Below are 25,846 nucleotides of genomic sequence, written 5' to 3'. Positions count from 1 at the left end.
TGTAAAATGGAAATGATGATAGTTACAACCTCAGGGCTGTTGTGAAGCTCAGTGTTGTAGAACAGTGCCTGGCACATAGTGAATGTTCAGTAGGGGTCAGCTATGCTTGTGAAAATGAGGTTGAATTACCAGGTCAGTGCTATAAAGGTTCCATGCCCAGTGCCTGACACTCACAGGTTTTCACAAGAAAACCCCCCAGAGAGAGAAACAGAACTAGGGGGAATACCTTAGAAGGTTGCATATACTTTGTTTTCAGCGAGGTGCTGTAGGGCAGCTGAGGGATGGGGCCGTTGGAAAAGGCTCAGAAGTGCACAGTGAATACCGTAAGTGGTGGTATCAGCGTCTTTGATAAGCAGATCTAAATCACTCAGAGCAGTGAAGTGACCTGCTCAAGGCCACACTTGGACAAGGATCAGAGCCAGGATCAGCACTCTAGCTTCTTGACACCTATCCAGTGTTCTGACCAGCACTGTGGGAGTTGTAGAAAGAGGCATTTCCTAGTGAGGAAGTTCTTAGGGTCCTAAGCCCAGAGTTAAACCAGATCTTGTCTTGAGAGCCCTTGTAACAGAGCAAGGGATTCGGGAGGGGAGGACAGTCAGGTGGGTTTCAGTTGGAACTGTTGACATCAGAGCTGGCTGATTCGGAGCCTGTAATACTCAGAGAGGGCTGGGCTGATGCTTTCTTTTGAACTGCTTATTAAATAGGAAATCCAGGGTTGCTAAGTAAATGGGACAAAGGGATGACATTTAAATGAAGAGAACAGATCATTTCCAAGCAGGAACTAGCAAGAACCTGGGCGCCTTATTTGAATTCAGGTGAAAGGCTAATTATAAATCAGCTCTAACAGATCATTAAAGGGGTCATGCCCACGCTGTATTTTGTAACACTTCATTATCTGGCGTAGGGTATTGGCAATTTGAAATGCACTGTTTCATACAGGTGAGTCAGGCCTGAGAGCACAACAGAGAAGGGAGCCCCAGAACGGCGTGTCCTTGCTCTTGCTGGTAACAATCACAATACTGTTTGCCTTCTGTTCATGCTACGCTTTACTCAATGCCCTTTTCTAGCCATTGTTGATGCCTGACAGCTCTATTACCTGCATCTTACAGAAGTGTAAGCCGATGCTGAGTGGGTGCACCTGCTCAGGGCCTGCCATGTGGATTCTTCCAACTGTGGGCCTCACGGTGCCTGGTGCCCTCCTGGGGCAGCCAGCCTCTGAGATGGCCCCAGAGGTCCCTGCCCCCATCCCCACACCTTTGTGTGGCCTCTTCCCACATGCTGCCAGGGTTCATCTGTGTGACGGGAACACAGAGCAGATGTGATGGTGTGTCATTCTCTGGGATTAGATTGTAGAGGACCAAGCCTGCTGTCTTAGAGTTTCTCTTCCTCTCTGTGATCTCTGACTTTGGAGAAAGCCTCCATCCAGTCAGGAGTATGGGAGTTCCCCATGGCAAGGAGCTGCAATCTCTGCTCGACAGCCAGTGGGGAACTAAAGGGCTTGGTGGTGCTTTTCAAACTCCAGTGGAACTTTGAGGTGTCTGCAATTCTTGTTGACTTGCAGCCTCATGAAAGACCCCGAGCCTGAACCCCTCAACTAAGCTGTTCCCAGGTGTCTGATTTGTGATAACGGTGAGATTATAGATTTTGTTTTTATAGATTTATTTATTTTTAATTGAAGGATAATTACTTTACAGAATTGTGTTGGGTTCTGCCAAACATCAACATGAATCAGCCATAGGTATATATATGTTCCCTCCCTCTTGAACCTTCCTCCCACCTTCGTCCCCATTTGTTTTAAGCTGCTAGGCTTGGAAATCATTTGCTACATGGCAGTGGGTAACTTTTACACCTGCTGTGCTAGAAGGTAAGCTGATCTCTGCCAGAGCCCCTACCCTCATCTCTCAAAGCCTCCTCTACCCTGGGCTGTTCCAGGGAACAGAATCCCACCATGGATGACAGACCTCCCTTCCGGTTAACCGTGGCCATCTTCACAGGCCGCTTACAAGGAAAATACCCCTGGGAGACGAAGTCTCTACTTAAGGAGCATCCTTTTAAAAAATGTTCTATTTTTATAGGGAGTGTAGCCTTATTTTTTTTTTTTAATTGAGAAGTATAGGGCCTAATATATGTGTATTGGGCAAGACTCAAATATGGGTCTAGTGTCCATGGAGACTGGAGAAGGCAATGGCACCCCACTCCAGTACTCTTGCCTGGAAAATCTCATGGATGGAGGAGCCTGGTAGGCTGCAGTCCATGGGGTCGCTGAGGGTCGGACACGACTGAGTGACTTCACTTTCACTTTTCACTTTCATGCATTGGAGAAGGAAATGGCAACCCACTCCAGTGTTCTTGCCTGGAAAATCCCAGGGATGGGGCAGCCTGGTGGGCTGCCGTCTATGGGGTCACACAGAGTCGGACACGACTGAAGTGACTCAGCAGCAGCAGCAGCAATACATGGAGACTTTATTGATTCTCTCTCTCCTTAGTTGATGCCTCCAATTTTATGATATGATTCTAGTGGAAATAAAGCTGAACTTCAAAACAGTTTAACTCCGGGCATTTAGGGCACTGAGAACTTTCTCACTAGGAAATGCTTCTTTCTAGAACTCCCACAGTTGGAGTTCTGGATAGGTGTCAAGAAGCTAGAGTGCTGATCCTGGCTCTGATGACTTGCTATTCACCTGAACTTCCTAATCACATGGGATTCATTTTCCTAAAAAAATCTCTGATGAGTCTGGGGTATGCTTTGGGTCTGATGAGGATGTGGGGTGTCATTGAGGTGAGTAGACATGGATAGAACTTCTCAGCATGAGTTCATTTATGAAATCAGTTTTTGATAACATGAAGTTTCTAGGTGATGGGGAGAATGGAAATACATGAGAAATAAAAGGCATTTGGGGGAAAAATAAACTTTGATGTGATGTTTCAGGTCTGCTCAGGGCCTCTCTCCTGCTCTTAGTGAGCTGCTTGGAGGAGAGGCCTTACTCATTAGTCTGACTTAGACATCTGATGGTGGATTTTGATCCTGTCTAAAAGGAATCTTTGGGGATTTCCCTGGTGGTCTGGTGACCAAGACACTGTGCTCCCAATGCAGGGGTCCTGGGTTTGATCCCTGGTCAGGGAAATAGATCTCTCATGCCATGGCTAGGAGTTCACATGCTGCAACGAGAAAGATGCTGTGTGCCGCAACTAAGACTCATCACAGCCAAGTGAATAAATAAGTATTTCTAAAAAAACCCCAAAGGAATATTTGGGTTTAAGAAGAAGATGAAGCTTTAAAACAAAGAAACACAAATAGGGCAATTTCAGGTATTAGGTGAAGGTGGAGCAAGTGACGTTCGTGTGGCTGAGCGATTTCCCAGGTGCTTAGATTGGTCTGGAGAAGTCAGCCACCAGCAGGACCAGCCTGCAGGTTTGGGCGCCCACGTTTATGGAGTTTCGTCTGTCTGAGTGAGAATTCGGACTCTTACGGACTGTGTGGTCTTGGCAAATAGTATAGCCTCTCTGGATTGTCCCTATCTCTAAAATGGGATGGAATGATAGTTCCTACCTTGTATGTGGGGAGTTTAGGCTAAAATAATGTTTGGCACAAACTTGCCACCCTTACTCTTATCTGTAAGAGTAAATGTTAGCTATTATAGCTACTTTATATGTTTATATTATAATTGAATATATTATAGTGACACTAATTCTAGTTGTATTAGTTAATTAGAGGAATATTATTATATTATAACTATTTAATAATAATGCCTATAACATCTCCATGGCCATGAGCAGAGAGTAAGCTTAAGTTTCAGTTGTGTCCAATTCTTCGTGACCCCGTGGACTGTAGCCCACCAGGCTCCTCTGTCCATGGGATTCCCCAGGCAAGAATACTGGAGTGGATAGCTATTCCCTTCTCCAGGGATTCTTCCCAACCCATGGATCAAACCCAGGTTTCCTGCATTGCAGGTGGATTCTTTACTGTCTGAGCCAAATGGGGAGCCAGTATTAGTTAGTTATATTACCATATTACAGCTATATAATAATAATAATGCCTCTAACATCTCCATGGCCATGAGCAGAGAGTAAGTTCAAGTTTCATCTGCTTGCCCAACCCTGCCTCCCTGCCCTTCACAAATAGCAGAGCAGATGGACTTGAGCTTCTTGCCGGCACTGAGGGCCAAGTGGGCCACCGGCCATGTGGGTGAGGGTAGCTGTGCTTCCGGGTGGAAGGTTGGGGAGTCTCTCTCTGCTGCTAGAATCTGGGTGGGTCCTCTGGACTTGGCAGGAAGAGTGCCTCTGTGGGGCTGGGAGGGCTGAACAATGGGTGCTCTGTTGCTTGCTGGGACCGTGTCAAGGTATCCAGCTTGGGCAGAGAAGCAGCTACAGAGCTTGGGCTCCAGGCCCCAGGTCGTGGGTGACAGTGTGGGCAGAGAGGGCCCCAGTTTTCAGGCCTGTTGGCACCACCAGCTCTGACTGGGATAAACAGTCCGTGGTGCTCCAACCGTCTTATTAGGACAGTCTGTGGTCAGTCCCAGGATGAGGGGAGGGACAGCGCTGCATGCCTCTGGTCAGGCAAGGGTCAGTTCCCACTCGAGCCTGGTTCTCTGCTTCTGGTCCCTGACGCTGTGCCAGGTGCTGAAAGATGCAGCAGGGCAGGCAGGGCTGTGGAGTCACTGCTGCCTGACGGCGGGTTGCAAAACTGTGATCAGTATTTAGCAGAGATATCCCTTAGTAATTCATCAGGAATTTGCTTTCTGGTGTATGGGGGTGGGGTTGAGAGGGACAGATTAAACATATCCTGGCATTTCATATATTCCAGATAGTCTGCTGGGCACTTCATGTTCATTTTGTCTCTTAAACTTCACAACCAAGGTAATAATGTAATTATTCCCATTTTACAGTCTGGGAAATGGAGGCTCAAAATAGTTGAGAGTCTTGCCTAAAGTGAGACTGTTTACTGCCCTGGTCATGTCTGACTCTTTGCAACCCTATGGACTGTAGTCCGCCAGGCTCTTCTGTCCATGAGATTTCCCAGGCAAGAATATTAGAGTGGGTTGCCATTTCCTTCTTCAAGTAGGAAGTGGGTTCAGGATTAGAACCTGAGGCTGTCTGGCTAAACCCCTAGGCAACAACCGCTCTATCGCATTGCTTTGCTGCATTAAGCCACTGTTATTTCTCTTGTTTTGGGGTGGACACTGGCATCTCTTGAAATGCTAGCTTCTGAGCTTCCGCCTTTGGGGTTTTCTTGGGCCATCAGGTTGGGGTTGGGTAGACAAGACGTCTGTCCCCCTGAGGCCTCAGCTGTCAGGAGCTAAGGATTGGGCTGCTCTCTCTTTGGACAGGGCTCCCTTTACCTGTTCTTAAAGGACATTTTTTTCCTTTACCTCCAGATTCTAGGATAAGTTTGAGAAATGACTTCGAGGCTGCTGTGTAGAAATCCAATCCCCTATGAACACCATTCCTTCCTGGATATTTAACGGGGTCACCCTTTGCTTGGCAGGTGAGCTGCGGTCAGGCTTCCACCGGGTATAATTATAATCCTCTATGCTTCCCAGCTCCCGACTCCTGGAGACATGAAGTTTTAACAAGGGCTTCTGCCCTCCCTAATAGCTGGTTGGCAGCCATTTATCAGAGCTAGAAGGCCCTGGGTGATGCCTGTCCTCACTGCCTTCCTCTCCCCATAACTTTGGAGGCAAGTCAGGGCTCCACCCACTCCTGGCTCTGGGGTTCAGAGACTGGAGATTATGATCGGAGAAAGTATTTCTACATATTTCATTGTTGTGTTTTCATTTATATTCATCTAGAGAGTGGCAGATTAGAGGCTGTGAAACTATTGGGGAAAAACAGCTTCTAAAAATACAAGTGCCGCTGGCATGATGGACCAGATTTGGAAAGAGGGCGTCTTGCATTTTCTCCTGAGGTGAGAAGACAACAGGGTAATTATCCAATGAATGGTGCTGGCTCTTAGAGGAGCAGCGGTGCCAAATATCCGTGATGCCCATCCACCCACTCGGTGACAAAGGGGCATTCAAGAGCCCTGTAAATAATATTTCCAGATTAGCCAGAGGGGATATGCTGTTTCAGAAAATGAACGGCATCAACATCCTTTATTTCTTTTTGGCAGAAATGCTGGTCGTCTTTGTGGATGCGGCCTGGGTGTTTGGGGGAACGGGGCTGGAGGAAGTTGTACAGTGGCTGGGCATCACTGGTGCTGGTGTGTGCCTCTCCTGCGCAGCTCCCTCCCCAGGCAGCTGCCCTGCGTGTTGCCCTGGGCCTGCCGACCTCCCAACCCCACCCAAACTTAAGTCCTGACTGTCACTCACGTAGGCCTTAAAGCAAGTTTCCTAAATTCTCTGAGGATCAGTTTCCCAAGTTTTAAAGTGTATTAAGTAATAGCCCTGTCTCACCTATTGGTGTGGGGTAAAAAAAGAATTAAGTATCACAAAGGGCCTGGACATGGTGAGGTTCCAATTCATATAAATTTTGTTCATAGGATGAGTAGGTAGGTCAGAGCTGGCAAAGCTATCTGATAGGGTGCTTGAGTGGATCGCCAGTCGTTGAATTTCAGGACATGGGGAAGATATTTTTGGACAGGTGGAAATTTCTGATGTCATTCAAACTCTGGAGATGTTCATCTCTTCATCTTATTTGTAGGGTCAGGTCTGTATTGTCATAAAGTAAAGAAGGCCGGTGGGGATCACAGTTAATGTTTCAGTGGTTTACAGTAAACTTTGAAATGCACACTCTGCTTTGTCAAGTTGCCATTAATACCATGTGCATTTTGCAGATGAGAAAAATAGAAGTCAAGATGAATGCCTTTCTCAAGTGGTAAAACTAAGACTGCTAAATCCCGTTTTTCCTCCCCACAGTAAGATGTGATAGGGAATTCATCCTTGGATTGTCAGAGGATGCTGGGGTGTGGCCTTCCCAGACAGGGTCCTGGGTATTGCCCAAAGGAATACTTAAGGAGAAGAAGTTTGCTCATCTATATAGTCATTTTGCTCTAAGCTTGGAAAATGAGAGGCCAAAAAAGAAAAAACACCCAGGATTTTTTTCTGTCCTGAAGCTTCTTCCTCCCCTAAGACCTGGTTCCTTTGTGCTGAAGGCCTCAAGCCTGAGCGTCACTGCTCTGACATATTTCAGAGGATGGAACAGATCGAGAGACAGTTTCTAAAGTTGGGAAGGAAATGGGATTAAGTGTTCCCCTCTCCAAGGAGCCCTTGGTGGCTTAGATAGTAAAGAATCTGCCTGCAATGCAGGAGACTTGGGTTTGATCCTTGGGTTGGGAAGATCCCTTGGAGGAGGGCATGGCAACCCACTTCGATATTCTGTTTAAAAAAAAAAAATTTTTTTTTAATTTACTTTTAATTGAAGGATAATTGCTTTGCAGAATTTTATTGTTTTCTGTCAAACATCAATATGAATCAGCTATAGGTATACATATATATATGGCTTCCCTGGTGGCTCAGCTGGTAAAGAATCCACCAACAATGTGGGAGACTTGAGTTCAATCCCTGGGTTGGGAAGATCCCCTGGAGAAGGGAAAGGCTACCCACTCCAGTAATCTGGCCTGGAGAATTCCATGGACTGTATAGTCCATGGGGTTGCAAAGAGTTGGACACGACTGAGTGACTTTCAATTTCTTATATGTATACCTTATATATGTTGTATACCTTATATATCATATATATATATACACACACCACTCCAATATTCTTGCCTGGAGAATCCCATGGACAGAGGAGCCTGATGGGCTACAGTCCATGGGGTCACAAAGAGTTGTACACAACTAAAGTGATTAACACTTTCACTTCCAAGGAGCCTAACTCTGGAAGCAATGCATTCCTACAGGTGGTAAAGATAGGATGGACATGAGAGTGATTACTAGGAACACCTAGTACAGTGCCTGGCACATAGTAGGAGCTTAATAAATAGCTGTAGGATGCATGGCATAGATAAGAAGATGGATACATTTGATGGCAACATGTAATTCATTGGCCAATCAGAGTGTTCCCTCTGAGAACCATCTGATTACTGAGTTGGAGGGAGCCTTAGAAATTAAGACTAAATTAAGTAAGACTATTTTCTTACTTTACTGATGAGGAAACAGACTCTGGGTTTCCTCAGGCAGAGTAACCTGTCCCAGGCCCCAGGCTATTTGAGGATGGAGTGTGGCTTTCCTGACCTCCAGCCTCCCTGCCACACTCTCACGATGCTCTGGACAACAGGATTCATGATGAATCCAGGGTGCACACAAGATTGCCTCAAACCCCATGAATACTTCAGCTGAATTTCCTTAAAATAACTGTTGGGATTAACTTAATGTGTTAAGGGTTCTGGGGGTAGGGTGGGGGAAGAAAATTCTGTTAAACCTGCTGATTGCCCATTTATTTCCATCCCAGCTCTTGAGAAAGTTGCTTCTGAATGATCGTATGTGCTCTGGAAATGCTATAATTAGTCAGCCTGTTTGGGCCACACTGTTCTGAAGCAAGAACCATCAGGTGGGAAATAATTTGACTGATAGTTGAGAAACAAAAGTGTTTTGTTTTAAATGACGATTTTGTTGTTTAGTTGGTGAGCTGTGTCCAACTCTTTGCGACTTCATGGACTGTAGCTCACCAGGCTCTTCTGTCCATGGGATTTCCTAGGCAAGAATACTGGAGTGGGTTGCCATTTCCTTCTCTAGGGGTCTTCCTGACCCAGGGATCGAACCTGAGTCTCCTGCATTGGCAGGCAGATTCTTTACCACTGAGACACAGTTTTAAATAACAGATTTTCCAGAAGTTATTTATTAAGAAACTGTCTTTTGCTTCAGCACATGGTGGAATACTCAGATTGACTAACCAGTTTTTTTATTTTTAAAAGTTTTAAATGCCCAATAAAAGCAATGCTATCGATCTTACCCTTATTAAAAATAATAGCTATTGCTTACTATTTACTGTCTACTGAGTATTACTATGTCCTAGGCACTCTGCTGAGCATTGCACATGCATTCTTTTCATTTAATCCTCACAGCAAGCCTCGGGGGTACAGGTATTAGGTTTAGCCCCATTTACACAACAGGGTATTGGAATTCTGCGAGATTAAGTCATTCACAACACTCACTCTGAGTCTGTGCTCACATTGTACACTCATTCCACAAACACTGACTGCACACGTCAAGAATAAACAAGGGCTTCCCTGATGACTCAGTGGTAAAGAATCTGCTTGCCAATTCAGGACACACGGGTTTGATCCCTGGTCCAGGAAGATCCTACATGCCACAGAGCAGCAAAGCCCATGTGCCGCAACTGTTGAGCCTGTGCTCTAGAGCCTGGCAGCTGGAACTGTTGAGCCCACAGGCCACAACTAGTGAAGCCCACACACCCGTGATCTGCAACAAAGCCACTGCAATGAGAGCCTCTGCAACTAGAGAGTAGCCCCTATTCACTGCAACTAGAGAAAAGCCCTGTAGCAACAAACACTCAGCACAGCCAAAAAAATAAAATCAATCAATAATTTTTTAAAAAGCCTGAGCAAGGCACAGAACCTTATCTTGAGAAGTCATGTCTACTTTAAAGGAGGAGACATAACCAATGGATACAAGACAGCTTGGACATTAGTTAGGCTTGCAATAAGCTGACACAATCCAAGCAACCAAGCACGTAACCACCCTGGTTTCCATAGGACTGCCCTGATTTAGTACCAGATGTCCAACAACCTAGGAAATCCCTTAGTCCTGGAGAACCGGGACAGCTGGTTACCCTACGCTCAGCAGAAAAGTAGAAAGGATGCTCTGTGAGACCCAGCCAGAATAGGACCGAGCCCGGCTTCCCTGGTGCCTCAGATGGTAAAGAATGTGCCTGCAACGTGGGAGGCCTGAGTTCAATCCCTGGGTCAAGAAGATCCCCTAGAGAAGGGAATGGCTACTCGCTCCAGTATTCTTGCCTAGAGAATACTGTGGACAGAGGAGCCTGGTCAGACAAAACTTAGCGATTAACACTTTCACTCAGGCACATGAAGGGGAGAGAGAGGAGAGGCCAGGCAGAGGGATGGATGCGAGCAAAGCCACGGTGGCCAGAGAAAGCGACATGGATGCAGCAGAGGGTCAGTGTCGAGGGAGCAGGAGAGGACACATCTGTGCTTTGTTATGCTGTGGGTTGTCTGTTTATTGGAATTTATTTCTAGGAAGAACAGAAACCCTGGGTATCTGATGCTTGGGAGGCACTTTGCTAGAATTCCGGGGATGGAGAGAAGCGTGATGTTTGGTGCATACCTGCTTTGGGCCCAGTGGTTCTCATCTGGGTTCCTTGCTGTCGCCTCCCCTCACAGCCCTCAGCATGGGGTTCAGAACTTCTCATTGTTCCTCAGGCTCACACCTCTAATCTGTGTGGTGAGAAACCTCAGGGCCCTTGGGAAGAAGAGGCCCCAGGCCCAGCTCACCCTCCCCGCAGTATCACTGGGAAGGCAGCGCTGGGTGTCTGTGGGATATCCCACCTGCTGCCTGATTAAGCAGCTGACCTGGGGCCTTCTGCGACCCTCAGGAATCTGGAAAATGAGAATGGCAGTGCTTCCTCGCAGGGATGCTGTGAGGTGCAAGAAGGAGAATGACTGTGTCAGCACCTGGCACAGCGCTCAGCGCCTGTAGGTGTGAGGAGGAGGTGACGTTCAAGCTGACTCTCAGCGGGGGAGTTCTCCAGGTGAAGAAGGAGGGAGAGGAGACTCAGAAAACTTGGTTCCTCATGTATGAAGGCATGGAGCCCCGAAGCAGCCTGTGGCCTAGGGGAGCGGGGGACAGTGCATGTTGTTGTTGGGTGGGGCCTTCTCCCCAAACTCTACCCTCAGCCTGCCCGTCCCTAGTGTTCCCTGACCCCATGAATACCTAGAATCTTTAAAGCCACCATGGACACTTTCCTCTCTTCATCCCTCATAATCAGTCACCATTTCCTGTTGATGTCACCTCCTCAGTCTCCCTTGAATCCACTTTCACTCACTCCCGTCCCATGGATATCAGCTCTCTCCTCGTCACTGACTCCCCATGGATGTCCTGGCTTCCACTTTTGCTTCCTTCTAGCCCAGTCTACACACCAGCAGATCATGAAAACTGATGCTGGTATTTCCCTGTGTGTGCTTAGTTGCTCAGTCATGTCCGACTCTTTGCCTATACAGTCCATGGAATTCTCCAGTCCAGAATACAGGAGTGGGTAGCCTTTCCATTCCCCAGAGGATCTTCCCAACCCAGGGATTGAACCCAGGTCTCCTGTATTGCAGGTGGACTTTTACCAGCTGAGTCACAAGGGAAGCCCAAGAATACTGGAGTGGATAGCCTATCCCTTCTCCAGCGGATCTTCCCGACCCAGAGAACCGAACCGGGGTCTCCTGAATTGTAGGTGGATTCTTTACCAACTGAGTTATCTGGGAAGCCCAACCAACACTCTTTGATAGGCTCCTAGAATTCTTGGGGAACCCACCATAGACAACCCTTGGCGTGTAGCAAAAGTGCCAGATGGTGTGGTCACTGCCCACTTTCTAGCTGCCCCTTGAGCTCCTCTCTTCCTTCCTCTATACTCTCCTGCCATGGTGGGTGGCTCTGCACAGTTCCTAGAACATGTCTTACTCCTTCCCCACGCAGAACCTTGACTTTCAACCCACTTCCTCCCCTTTAGCCTAGTTCACTCCTGCTCATCATTCAAGTTTTTGCATATATGTTGCTTCCTCACTGTGCTCTGTAGCATTCTCAGCCGGAGTGTTCCATTTGCATCTGATTTTAGTTAAGAATCTGCATTTGGAGGAGGTGTTTTGAGAGGCAGTGTAACCAAGTGGTAGACTCATGGGCTTGGGAAGCCAGGGAGTGTGGGCTCAGAACCACTGATGCTCACTGGTGTGACCTTGGGCAAATTATTTACCCACCTTAGTTTCCCCATCAGTACAAAGGGATAATAATAGTACCCATCTCAGTGGGTTGTGAGGATTAAACAAGTTAATATTAGAAAAGTCCTTACTAGTGCTATACCTCACCCATATTAGGTCACTGTATAAGTATTTGTTACATAAATAAAATGATTTGCTCCCAGGCATTTTGTTCACACCCCAGGAGTGGCATCTATCGTGTTGTGTTTGGTCAGACCTGCTTGCCTCAGCTGTAAGGTCCTTTTGAGGGCAGGGACTATGGCTTAGGCATTTTCTGTATGCTGATGCCCAGAAAAGTGCTCAGTGCACAGTAGGTTAGCAAGAAATGGTGCAGGAAAGGAATAACATGTGATGAAGGAGGTGAAATGCTAAGAATAGAATCAGATTCCAGAGGCAGACCGGCATGCTTAACTCTGCCCATGCCCACTAGCATGACGAGCCAAAAGGCAGGGTCCAAGGCGAGATGCTCCTAGTTTTAGTGTCCCGCCCTCTAGGGTAGACTCAACACCACCAGTAGATCAACTCAAAATTTCCATAGAGATTTTCTCACTCAGCTCAGTACTAAAGGACAAAGAACACACTGGGCATACATTTTAAAAGACAGACACTAAAACTCAAGGAGTGATCTGGAATGGCTGGGAATGTCACTTTAAAATGCCCTTTTTAAGTATGGAGGGAATTAAGATATTAGATTAACAGATAAATGTCCCAGAGAATAAATTAGAAAATTAGTCAGTTTTTTTGCTTCAATAGCCTCTTTTGCTGAGCTTTAAATTACCAGTACTAAGTAGGGGGAAAAAAAAAAGGACTCATTAAAAAAATTGATTTAGGACAACTTGCTAAGAGATATTTTTACCCAATGAGCATGGTATTATCGGAGACAGCTGTGCTCTTTAACTCTCCAAATTTACTTAAAGAATAGATGGAAAACCATCTTTCTACTTTATATGTGTGATTTATTTTGGGGAATGAAATCTGTATGCTGAATGGCGGTACAGCAGTGAGAGAGGCATGGCTGGGGTACCCAGGCTCCCCTCCCACCCCCACTGTGTCTCTAGTAGTGTGTGTGTGTGTGTGTGTGTGTGTGTGTGTGTGTGCACATGCGTGTGTTTTTGTGTTTCTGGGAAACTTCTGCCAGGTGCAATATCTCCTTTTATCTCTAATATCATCAGAGTTACTAAATCACAGCACTAGCCTGTCACCTGCCTATTTGTCAGGTATCACATCAGAGGCCCCTAGAGTTGGGATTTTAGATTAGCTCTTTCTAACTGCTATTTTGAGCCAGTGTGCTCATTCAGTCCCGTCCGACTCTTCACAATCTGGATTGTAGCCCACCAGGCTCCCCTGGCTATGGAATTTTCCAGGCAAGAATACTGGAGTGGGTTGTCATTTTCTACCCCAGGGGTTCTTTCTGATCCAGGGATCCCAGGACATCTCTTGCATTGGCAGGTAGATTCTGTACCATGTGGCCGCTGGGCTGTAGAACATCTGTTACACATGGTCCCTTTTTAATCTTTAGTAACCTAGCATTTGAACAAAGGAGTGTGAGATGGTCTAAGCAGTTCATATGCTTTGCAATTCATTTCAGTAATGATAAAAATGAGTTAAAGTTAATTTAAAATGTTTACACATATTTAACCCCTTTTTGAAGAAGGTATTTGGTTAGTTAGCTTTGAAGCATTTAGTAAATGCTTGTTCTATATCCATATTGTTTGATTTGTAAGTAGGGACATCATAGTTGAGGTTGGAAATCATGCTTACTGCCGGGAGACTCCACCCCAGCCACCGTCTTTCTGAGTGAAGGGCTCCCTTAATACATTCCCTACTTGAGAGTCTAAGGCTGTCCATAGTCTAAGAAAATACCCACCCACTCTGTGCAAGGCTTGGGGTGAGAAGTTATTTGTTGAAGGAGGACCAGTTTGTGGTAGAGTCAGGTCTCAGAAATAGGTTTCCTGACTTCCCTAAACCCTTTCAGAAGTCCCCACACCCCAGGTGAAAAACTGGTGTTGATCATTTGTGTAACATCACACCACAAAGTTTCTAATTCACTGCAGATGTTTGCCACAGAATGTTATCCCAGAGACACAGGATGTATTGGGTTGGCCAAAAAGTTCATTCAGGTTTTCAGTACCATCTTGCAATAAAACCTGAACGAACTTTTTGGCCAACCCAGAACGTAGGGTTTGGTGGGGACAGCCATCGTGCTGTGTTCTCCTGCTGTCCCCAGGGACACTGCCCAGTGTGCGTGGGCCCAAGCAGAGGAGGGGCCGGTGCCCAGAGCTCTAGTGACCACAGTAGCCCCACACACCTGCTTTTCTTGAACTCTTTCTTACTCTTACAAACTAGGAGATAGGTAGGTATTCCTTGTCCACTTTATAGATGAAGCAATGTGGCCAGAGAGGTTTACTGTTGTTGCTTAGTTGCAAAGTCATGTCCAACTCTTTTGTGAGCTCCATGGACTGTAGCCCACCAGGCTCCTCTGTCCTTGGGATTCTCCAGGCAAGAATACTGGAGTGAGTTGCCATTACTTTCTCCAGGGGATCTTCCCAACCCAAGGACTGAATCCAGGTCTCCTGCTTGGCAGGCAGATTCTTTACCATTGAGCCATCTGGGAAGCCCTCTAGAGAGGTTAGGTTAGGTAACTATTGAAGACTCGGGTCTGCATGACTCTGAAGCCTGAGGAAGCTCTTCCCATATAAATAGACACCATACAAATGGACAACACTGTCCAGAAGTTGAGTTGGCTGTGTAGAGAAGAGAGGCACAGAGCCTTAGCTGGAGAGAGAAGATGAGGTTGATGGAAGCTTTCCCCCGTGCGTTTTATTACGATTATTTTTAAAGAGAATACCTGTGGCAGATTCATTTTGATATATGGCAAAACCAATACAATATTGTAAAGTTAAATAAAATAAAATAAAAATAAATAAAAAATAAAATAAAGAGAATACCTGCAGTGCATGGGCTACCTCTAAAAGCGGACAAATGAAAAGGTTCCCATTAGGTGCTTCTGAAGTAGAAACCAGGAGGCTAGGGCTAGGATAGGAGGGACATTTATTTTTTTTACCATATACTTATTTTGTACCTTTTAAAATTTTGTACATGCTAATGTGTTACCTTATTAAAGGTAAATAAAATTTAAATTTAAAAGAGGAGAGAAGAGAAAGATAATGCATGTATTTGCTGAAGAATTTAGCCTGTACAAATGGAATGTGGGACATGGCCATGAATGTCCTTCTGCTACTGAGCCCAGTCCTTCTTGCTACCCCTTCTCCCCACCACCATGGCCCCCATCAGCCATTGCTGTCGTTTTGAAGACCCTTTGTGCACACATGCACACATGTCCTCTTTAGCATAAGTTAGATTCTGCTTCTGCTAAGTCGCTTGGTCATGTCCAACTCTGTGCGACCCCAGAGACGGCAGCCCACCAGGCTCCCCTGTCCCTGGGATTCTCCAGGCAAGAACACTGGAGTGGGTTGCCATTTCCTTCTCCAATGCATGAAAGAGAAAAGTGAAAGTGAAGCCGCTCAGTCGTGTCTGACTCTTAGCGACCCCATGGACTGCAGCCCACCAGGCTCCTCCGTCCATGGGATTTTCCAGGCAAGAGTAGATTGTACATATTGGGTGGTAGTTTGTTTTTTTCACTGACTACTCTACATCATTACATACAGGTTTATTTCATTCATTTCAAAGGCTGCCTGATTCCTCTATGTGGATGTACTAAAATGTATTTATCCAGTTCTCTCTTGATAGATATTTAAATTGTTTCCAGTCTTTGCTCCTATAAGAAACCTAACAGTGAATATTCTTATTATGTCTTTCCACACTTGTGCAGGTCAGTCTGTAAGATAAACATTTAAAGGCGTATGTCAAAAGATCAAAGGATATTTGTGTCTTTGATTTTTTTTTTAAGATTTTTTTTTTTGTGTGATGTGGACCATTTTAAAGTCCTTATTGAATTCAGTACAATAGTACTCTGTTCCATGCCCTGGTTTTTCCTGATCCTAACTCTCTGACCAGGAATTGAACCTGCACCCGCTGCATTGGAAGGTAAAGTCTTAGCCACTGGACCACCAGGGAAGTCCCATGTCTTTGATTTTTAAAAATGATATGTGCAGCTTAAAATTTGAGAGACACTGTCATATTGTCTCCTGAAGAGGTTGTACAATTACCCTTCCATCACAAGGCATGAGGATGTTGGTTCTTCACACACAGGGAAGGTTTTCACAAAGAGGAACAAACTTTCTATGGAAGAGAAGTCTTTAGAGACACAGTGCAAAGGCTGTAAGGGCTGGTTCCACGGCCTCTCCACGGCAGGGGCAGAACCATATCCACAGGGCCTTTGCCCACCTCCATGGGGACGGGCTTTCCCTCCTCAGTCAGTCTATGGATATTTATGGAATATCCACTGTGTGCCATGTACTTTACTAGGACCTGGAGGGATCACCAGAAGTCAGACTCTGGACCTGCCCCTAAGAAACCTGTAATCTAATTGGGCAGCTAAGAAATCCCTTATGAGAAGAGAAGCAGCAGTACAAAAGACTGAAAGCCCAGGTTCTAAGTGAGGCTTATGAACAATAAATGTCTCTGGAGGCGGGGGGAAGTCAGATCACTTTTGGCCTTGGGAAGTCCTCTCAGAGGAAGCAAAATTTATCCTAACCTTGAAGAATGGGTAAGATTTTGCTAGGCCAAAGGGAGAACGTGAGTGTTAGAGGTGGGAAACAGATTCTTAGTTATTACGCAACAGTTAATTGGTGCTGATCACAATGCATGAGATGTAAGAGATGTGGGTTCAATCTCTGGATCAGGAAGATCCCCTGGAGTAGCAAATGGCAACCCACTCCAGTATTCTTGCTTGGAAAGTTCCCACGAACAGAGAAGCCTGGAGGGCTACAATTCACAGGGTCACAGAGAATTGGACACGACTGAGTAACCGAATGAACACACACACACACATACATGCCAGATACTGTGCGAGACATTAATTAATTTGCTCAAGTAACAAGTCCTACATGCCTACTGAGAGCCTGGGGAACTTAGATTCTAGGCATTTTCACACTTGTATGCCTCATTTTACACAGAAGCAAACTGAGGCCCAGGGAGGTTAGATAACTTGCCCAAGGTCACCCAGCTAGTGAGCGGCCAAGCTGGGAGCTTAAAGTTGGTTTCCTGATCCTTATTGTCTGGTCCTTATTATCCCTTGCTAACTGCTAGAAAGCAAAGGTACAGAAGGAAAAATGCACAAAACCCATTTGGGAGATAAAATATAGGTCAGTTTATGAAGGATAATTTAGGTACCAGACCTGAGGTCTATTCCAGTTGCCCAAGCTGCATACCCTTATAACAAAACCATCTGTAAGAAAAGATGACATTTTTGTGGTCTGAAATTTCACAGCTCATGCAAGTGGTGTTTATTTTTTCCTGCAAATTACAATCTGCATTGACATTATTAAGGAAATCACATGGACCCAGCAGAAAATGAAGAATCCAATTGATTATTTTTATTGCTGTAGAAGTCTTTTGTAGGCGGGCTGGGCAGAGACCCAATTTCATTTGCTTGTAATATTGCAAACGCTGCTAATTGCCTGTCTTTAGTAAAGGATAGAGACAAAGGAACAATCAAAGGTATTTATTCGAATTTGGATAAATTAGCTTCCCATTTCAGTGGGCTTCATCTCAGTGCAGAACACCCAAACTCCACGTGTTAATAAATGACAGTCACGACATCACCTTTTGCACTGTTTGTACAGTTGTTTCTGGCAATGCTGTAAAGTACCATTGAATTGATTATTTTCAGGCTGACTTTTTTTCTGCAGAACTTGAACTATTAGTGCATTGCCATTCAATCCAATTTAGTAGTTATGACAGTTGGAATAACTACATTGCATCTTAATGTGTGTGTCTCATGCATAAATCACATTGTTTGCCAAGCAATAATGAACAGAGAAGCTGCTGCTGCTGCTGCTGCTGCTAAGTCACTTCAGTCGTGTTCGACTCTGTGTGACCCCATAGATGGCAGCCCACCAGGGTCCTCCATCCGTGGGATTTTCCAGGCAAGGTTACTGGAGTAGGGTGCCAATGCCTTCTCCGGAGAAGCTGCTAGGAGACTGGAAATCAGTGCTAAACAGATAACTGGGTCTTATAGATTGGAAGGTGGAGATTCACTGAACATCTGAGAGTCCAGTAAACTCTGGCTTCATCTCTGGGACACAGAGCCCATCAGAATGTAGGTTATTTTGGTGCTTAATAGATCTTCATTGACATGACATCCTTTCAATGTTTATAAAAGTTGCTTTAGTTTTCCAGTTTGATGCACATTTTCTTATTCATTCATTCATTTTTGCTCAGTACTGTTGGGGGTCTGAAGAATCATGCATTGTCTTTGCCCACTGAGCAATAACCCTGTAAAGGCTACCAAACAAATGCATACTAATTTTAGTAGTGCAAGGTAGAAGTGGTCTGTGGTCTGAAAGCTTTGTTCTTGGGACAGATGGCAGGCAATAGGTTTAGAACCATACTCTGAGGTCAGTTCTTACCAACTATATGATCTTGGGCAGTTTGCATAACCTCTCTAGGTCCTAGTTTTCTCATCTATGAAATGGAGATAAACCACAGCCATGATGGAGTTATTAGAGGAGTCAACTACCTGATGCTTAGCTCAGGAAATGGAAGCTTTTATAATTAGTGTTTATTCTTAGATTTCAGGCATCAATCACCCAAACTTGACAGCAAGGCAGGTGGTGGTGGGGGTTATCAGGGAGGACTTTGTGATGGGTAAGCCTTGGGTAAGCTGAGCTGTTTGGAGGAGATGGGCCTTTTGCAGGCAGGAGCTGAAAACCAGAGCCGGGGCAGGTGGATAGGGTTTGGGTACAGGGTGTGGGTCCCTCTGACATGAGTGGGAGAAGTAAGAGGAGATTGGAGAAGTAGGTGGCTTGTCATGGAGGGATTTATGGACCCCTGCAAACTGGCAGGTTGTTCAAGCTTTCCCCAAGAACCAGGCCAGTCCTCATAAGCTAAGGGGAAGTGAAAATCTGTTGCTTGAGGCCTGGCTTCCCTGGAGATCTAGTATTTTATTCCCAAAATGAAATTCAATCACTGCTTCCCTGGGAAAATCCATAAATTAAGGCAAGGCGGAAAACACAGGCATTTTCTAACTTCTACATCATCCATCTCTGAGACTCTGTGGGAACTTTCAACAGGGGTGGTCAGGGTAGACATAAGTCTTCTACAGGCTTAAAGGGGACGCATTACCAATGATCTTCAAACCTTTTATTTTCCTCATTGTGGAGTTTTGTGCCCTTTAAGATGACATAGAGAATATTTTTCCCCAAATTAATAGATTTCAAAAGCCTGTAAAATGGCTGTGGGCCCCACTCACATCTCCTTTCTCCCAGCCCTTTCCAGCTCTGTCCCCAAGGGCTGGTCCATGTAGATGAACTGCTAAGTGGGATTCTTGGAAACTGGGGGCCCAGCCCCTGAATTGAGGTGATTGTCTCAGCCCTGCCTCCTTCTTTCACTTCTTTCTTCAGCTATCATGGGCTCATGGGGCCTCAGAAGCACCTTACCCCATTCTAAGATATATCTGGGGAGAGGAAATCCAAGGCAGGTTTTGTTTTAGAAGGTCAGAGATGGCAGATTTCCCTTTCTTCTCTGGAAGAAACTGTACAGACAACCTTCTGGATTCCTTATCCAATGCCTGTGACTTCCGTTGAACGGAAAATATCTTTAAAGGGAAAATGGGACCTCCTTGGTGGTACAGTGGATGGAAGTCTGTCTGCCAATACAGGGGATATGGGTTCGATCCCCAGTCTGGAACGATTCCACATGTCAAGGAGCAACTAAAGCCCATGCACCGCAACTACTGAGCCCACACACTGCAACGACTGAAGCCTGTGCACCTAGAGCTCATGCTCTGCAACAAAAGAAGCCACCACAGTGAGAAGCGTGTGCCCCACGATGAAGAGTAGCCCCCACTGGCTCCAATTAGAGAAAGCCCGTGTCATGTGTAGCAACGAAGACCCAGTGCAACCAAAAAAAATAACTAAATAAATAAATTGATGATAATAATAATTAAAATGGAAAACCCAAAGGAGCTTGGTGGGGATGCTCTCAGTCAGAGCTTGACGAACACTGGCTGATGCGGAACCCAGCCACCCTGGTGCAGGACTGATTATACTGAGACATCGCTGCTCTTGATCGACACGAGTCAGAATGAGCCTGAAGGCGGTGGCACCCCACTCCAGTGGCACTCCACTCTTGCCTGGAAAATCCCGTGGATGGAGGAGCCTGGAAGGCTGCAGTCCATGGGGTCGCTGAGGGTTGGACACGACTGAGCGGCTTCACTTTCACTTTTCACTTCCATGCATTGGAGAAGGAAATGGCAACCCACTCCAGTGTTCTTGCCTGGAGAATCCCAGGGACAGGGGAGCCTGGAGGGCTGCCGTCTATGGGGTCGCACAGAGTCAGACACGACTGAAGTGACTTAGCAGCAGCAGCAGGCAGAACCCTGGGCGCGATGCAAGCCAACAGAAACAGAGAGGCTATGGAGTTCAAGGCCGAAAGAACTTTGAGCCAACTGTTACCAGGCAGCAATTATAGAACATTTTACAGCCTCCCAAACTGGGGACACGTGCCATCCATTTGATTCTGACCCAGCCCTGTGAGAAAGGTGGTCTTAGCCTTGTTTCATAGGTGAGGAAGTGAGGCTCAGAGAGGCTTGTTCAAAATGTCACAGAGCTAGCACCTGGCAGAACTGGTGCTTCAGAGGGTCTAACCCCATGCTCCTCTCCTGGCACCACGCCACCGTCATTTGTTATACAGCCAGCAGAATGGGGTCCAGACCAGCTGATGGACTGACCCCTGTGTATTCTATTCTTAGTGTGAATCACTGTAATGGTTGGGGCCTCAGTTTACCCAGCTGCCTGAAGGAGGGGACTGATTCCAACTTATTGCCAGCCCAGAAGGCAGGCATAACTACTTGGCACACAAAGAAGAAATCAAGAGGAACCAGTCTACATCGCTTCCTGGGGCTGTGTCTCTTGGAGGATGATATGCAAAATGCGAGATTAGAATAAATAGGATGAAAAAGGGAGCCTCCCAGTACCCCGTGTCTCCCCGGACAGTTCATAGGCTCTGATCCGAGGGAACCTGTCCTGCTATCTTCCCAAATGAGCCCTAGGGGCTGCCTGGCTCTCAGCTGTACCAGAGACTCGGAGAACCTGGGTGCCAGAGCAGATGGACCTGGGCTGGAAGCCCAAGTTCATCATTTCTGTACTGATCACTTAGCCCAGCTGAGACTCAGGGTCTTCATCTGTGAAATGGGGACATATAAGAATACTATCCTGCTAGGGTTGTTGTGCGAGGTGAGACAACGCATGGACCATGCTTGGCACTCCGTCTGGCATAAGGAGTGTCCCCTGGACTTCCCTGGTGGTCCAGTGGTTAAGAATCTGCCTGCCAAAGCAGTGGACATGGGCTCAATCCCTGGTCTGGGAAGCTTTCACCTGCTGAGGGGCAACTAAGCCCGTATGCCACAACTACTGAGCCCACACTCTAGAGCCCACGAGCCGCGACTACTGAGCCCATATGCCCTAGAGCCTGTGCTCCTCAACAAGAGAAGCCACTGCAGTGAGAAGCCTTGGAACCACAACAAAGAGTAGCCCCCCACTCACCGCAACTAGAGAAAGCCTGTGCATAGCAACAAAGACCCAGACAGCAAACAAACAAACAAAAACACATAAATAATTTTTAACAATTAAAAGAAGTGTCCACTAAATGATATGTCACTTTTATTGCTAACATTTGGTAAGTGCTCACTCTGTGTCAGGCACTGTGCTAACCACTTTCTATAAATTAAGTCACTCCATCCTATTAAACAACATAATACTGGTAAAGAGCTTCACCTAGTTCCTGGCATAAGGAAAGTGCTGACAGTGGTGCCTGTTGTTAACCTAAGGTTTCTTGCAGTTAAACCTGCCCGGGTCTGGGCCTCTGCCCAGGTCCTGGGCTATCTGTTTCATGGGGAGGGAATGTCATGACCTAGCCCATGTGTCCTTCAGTGTCTCCCTTTGTTGTAAATTCATTTATTGCTCGTGGCCGAGCACAGAGGCCACCTCCTCACAGGTTTGTGGTTTCCTGATGGAGACAGACAAGTAAATCAGCAGTTGCAGGGTAGTTCCAGGGTGCCTCAGTGGGGGTGAGGGCGAAGCTGTGGTCGTGGGGAACAGGAAGGGGACAGTCACCTCTGATATGAGGGCAGAAAGGGCAGGGAGGAGGTGATAGAGAAAAGACATTGGAATTGGTCTTGAAGGAAGAGCAAGAGTACGCTGGGCAGAGCAAAGGAAAGAGGACATATTTAGGAAGCTGTAGGCCACTGGAGAGGGGCGGTGAGCAGGCAGGGGAGCGGGTGGAGGGCCGTGGTGACCAGGCTCAGTTGCATTTTCTCTGGAGGCTGTGAGGAGCTGGGAAGAAAATGTGATTAAATCTGCCTCTTTGAAACATCACTGGGATTGCAGAGAAAGGTTGGATGGGAGAGTGGGAGCTGCTGGGGGCCTAGAGCAGGAGTGCAGGGCAGGGGGGTCAGGGTGTGGAGAGCACAGGAGTCAGGGAGTGCAGGGCAGGCAGGCTGTGAGACCTGTGGGGAAATGAGGGTCGGTGGACTTTGTGACTGGCTGGATGTGCGGGGAGGGAGAGAGCCACCCAGGGTGACTTCAGAGCTCTGACTTGGGAAGATCTGACAAGGGAGGGTTTAGAAGGGGCTGCGTGAAGGGGCATCTGAGAAACCATTTGTTCCCTCATCAAGGGCAGTTTGGTGGACAGATGGGAGCCTCTCTGCTTTGGCCACTGGGCGGAGGTCCTGAGTCCATGGGGACCTGGACACCCAGCAGCCGGCTCCAGCTGCCCCAGCCTGGGAGTGGTTCGTGTCCTTGACAGGATGAGGACTGTGACACGGAGGGGAGTGGAGGGGCCTCAGGATATTTAGCTTGGGTTGAGGGACTGAAGAAGCCGTTACCCTCACCCTGACCCTTCATGTCTTCACGGAGAAGATGCAGCTCTCTGTGCTCCCGAATGCCAAGCTTCGACATGTGAGAGAGAGCCCAGAGATGCTCAATCTGGGCTCAGCATAAAGGAGACTTGTTTTTTTCACTACAAGATGGTGACAGATCGCCTGTGTCAAGAGAAATACGTGTAGAGTGCTCTTTTCTGCTCCTAGCACAGAGGGTGTGCTCCCTAGTGGTCAGGAGGTGCCTGGAAGAACTGTCCTCACCTCTCCCACCTGAGGTTCCCATGCTGCCTGCCCTGGTCCCTGGAGCTCTCAGTGGAGGAGGGACGGTTGCCTCACCCTGGGCTTCAGGTGAGGGTTGCCCTCCCACTCCAAGACTACACCGCTTTTGGGTGAGTAGATGAATCTGGCGTGGCTGCAACACGGTTTTAGCTGACAGTGAGTCAAAAAGGGGACAGCTTTCCTTTTACCCAGATTTGCTTCAGTGTGAAACAAGATGCATGCATGCGTGTTCAGTCACTTCAGTCGTGTCTGACTCTTTGTGACCCCATGGACTGTAGCCCGTCAGGCTCCTCTGTCCATGGGATTCTCCAGACAAGAATACTAGAGTGGATTGTCATGCCTTCCTCCAGGGGATCTTTCTGACCCAGGGATCGAACCCATGTCTCCTGCATCTCCTGCCTTGCAGGCAGATTCCTTACTGCTGAGACAGTGGGGAAGCCGGTGAGACAAAATAGAGACTGTCAAATGGCCATAGTCAGGCCAACCTGACTTGTCTAGGTTGGAGATAATCAAGACCCTTGATCCTTTGGGAGGCAGCATGGTACACTGGAATGAGCAAGAGATTTGGGGTCAGGGAACCTAGCATGAAAGCCCGTCTTTGTCCCTTATGAGCTCTGTGACCTCAGACAAGTCACCTAACCTCTAAGACTCACATTCCTCCTCCTCTGTGTTCTTTTAAGGAAGGCAAGAGATGATGCAGGCAAAGCCCCTCACTGCACCTGGCATACAGTAAGGACACAGGAAACTATCACCACATCCATAGCTGAACCAGCTACTGTGAGAAAAATATTAACTGGAACAGTTTCTTCTCCTCCTACCTCTTGGCTGCATCTTCACATGCTGTCCCCAGACACTTCCCCTGGAGTTTTGTCTGTGGGTTGTCATGTTGTCTGCTTGCCTTTCATCCTCCTGAAGCCTCGCTAATCGCACAGGAAGTGGGTGGGTAATGTGCTTCTCTGTTGTTCCGCTGGCCTCCCAGTGAGTCGTACTGTTTTGCTTTCCTCACCACGGGGGCTTCTCACACCCTCTAATGACTGTTTTCCCTTCAGAAATGGCATATTTTTAGACAAAAGCATTTCCTGTGGTTCATCTCTGACTGTCTGGCAGATCTCTGATTTCTCACCAGTTTTCTCTGCCTCTCTCTGGTCACATAAAACCCACTCCAGCAGCGTGTGTGCAGGAAATGCAGGAACCGCACGCTCCCAGCAGCCTTCTCTGCTCTGAGCTGATACCCAGCATTCAGGGGCTGGGGCCCGAGGCCAGGGCTGGGTTGTCCTTGGTTGAGGCCTTGGGTCTGAGTAGTTGGGACTTTGGTGGATACTTTTTTTCGCTGCTGCCCTGCCCCTCCAGCGGGTTGTCCAGCTCCCCTGTGCCAGTGTTGGAGAGTTGGAGGGTGGTGGTGGTTTCAAAATTACCAGAAACACTCACCCTTATTTGTTGTTGTTTGTTGTTCAATCACTTAGTCATGTCCAACCCTTTGTGACCCCATGGACTGCAGCATGCCAGGCTTCCCTGTCCTTCATCATCTCCTAGAGTTTGCTCAAGCTCATGTCTGTTGAGTCGATGATGCCATCCAACCATCTCACCCTCTGTTGCCCCCTTCTCCTCCTGCCCTCAGTCTTTCCCAGTATCAGGGCCTTTTCCAATGAGTCAGCTCTTCACATCAGGTGGCCAAAGTGTTGGAGCTTCAGCATCAGTCCTTCTGATGAATATTCAGAGTTGATTTCCTTTAGGATTGACTGGTTTGATATCCTTGCAGTCCAAGGGACTCTCAAGAGTCTTCTCTAGCACCACAGTTCAAAAGCATCAATTCTTGGCTCTCAGCCTTCTTTATGGTCCAACTCTCATATCTGTACATGACTACTGGAAAAACCATAGCTTTGACTATACTGACCTTTATCAGCAAAGTGATGTCTCTGCTTTTTAATATGCTGTCTAGGTTTGCCATAGCTTTCCTTCCAAGGAGCAAGTGTCTTTTAATTTCATGGCTGTGGTCACCATCCACACTGATTTTGCAGCCCAAGAAAATAAAATCTGTCACTGCTTCCACTTTTTCCCTATTTGCCATGAAGTGATGAGACTGGATACCATGATCTTAGTTTTTTAAATGCTGAGCTTCAAGCCAGCTTTTTCATTCTCATCAAGAGGCTCTTTAGTTCCTCTTCACTTTCTGTCATTAGAGTGGTATAATCTGCATACCTGAGGTTATTGACATTTCTCCTGGCAATCTTGATTCCAGTTTGTAATTCATCCAGCCTGGCATTTTACATGATGTACTCTACATATAAGTTAAATAAGCAGGGTGACAATATAGAGTCTTGTCGTACTCCTTTCCCAATTTTGAATCGATCCACTGTTCAATGTAAGGTTCTAACTGTTGCTTCTTTACCTGTGTACAGGTTTCTCGGGAGGCAGGTAATTTGGTCTGGTATTCCCAACTCTTTAAGAATTTCCCACTGTTGTGATTCACACTGTCAAAGGCTTTAGTGTAGTCAGTGAACCAGAAATAGATATTTTCTGGAATTCTCTTGCTTTCTCCATGAAAAAGAGCTTAAGTGCATTGGGCAAATATGGAAAGTTCATAGTCTGTCAGGGATGCTGTGCAAGGCATAAAGGAAGCTAATGAAATGTACACAGCCGGGCCCCTGCCACCAGGGAGCTTCAGCGGGGAGATGGGCAAGAGCAGGAGGA

General features: G+C 46.7%; 2 protein-coding genes across 15 annotated transcripts in view; one reads left to right on the top strand and one right to left on the bottom strand.

Moving 5' to 3' along the window:
- LOC147364520 (uncharacterized) overlaps positions 1 to 25,846 on the top strand; it is a 254,466-nt gene that overhangs the window by 94,465 nt on the left and 134,155 nt on the right. The window contains exon 1 of one of the 12 annotated variants that reach the window (XR_015134633.1): positions 22,887 to 23,265. The exons of 10 other annotated variants lie outside the window; for them this stretch is intronic. The gene's annotated coding sequence lies outside the window, so the exon portion shown is untranslated. Of the gene's footprint in view, positions 1 to 22,886; positions 23,266 to 25,846 lie in introns of those variants that run through there. One more of the 12 variants, XM_086321211.1, reaches the window with a different exon arrangement.
- Positions 1 to 25,846, bottom strand: part of LIPC (lipase C, hepatic type) — a 183,253-nt gene that overhangs the window by 86,253 nt on the left and 71,154 nt on the right. The window lies entirely within an intron of this gene.

Source organism: Bos grunniens, chromosome 10, assembly GCF_055505025.1.
Source record: "Bos grunniens cultivar Pamir isolate PY7600 chromosome 10, Bosgru_T2T1.0, whole genome shotgun sequence".
Classification (NCBI taxonomy): Eukaryota; Metazoa; Chordata; class Mammalia; order Artiodactyla; family Bovidae; genus Bos; species Bos grunniens.
Note: the sequence above shows the minus strand (reverse complement) of the source record. Positions and strands in the feature narration are given on the sequence as shown.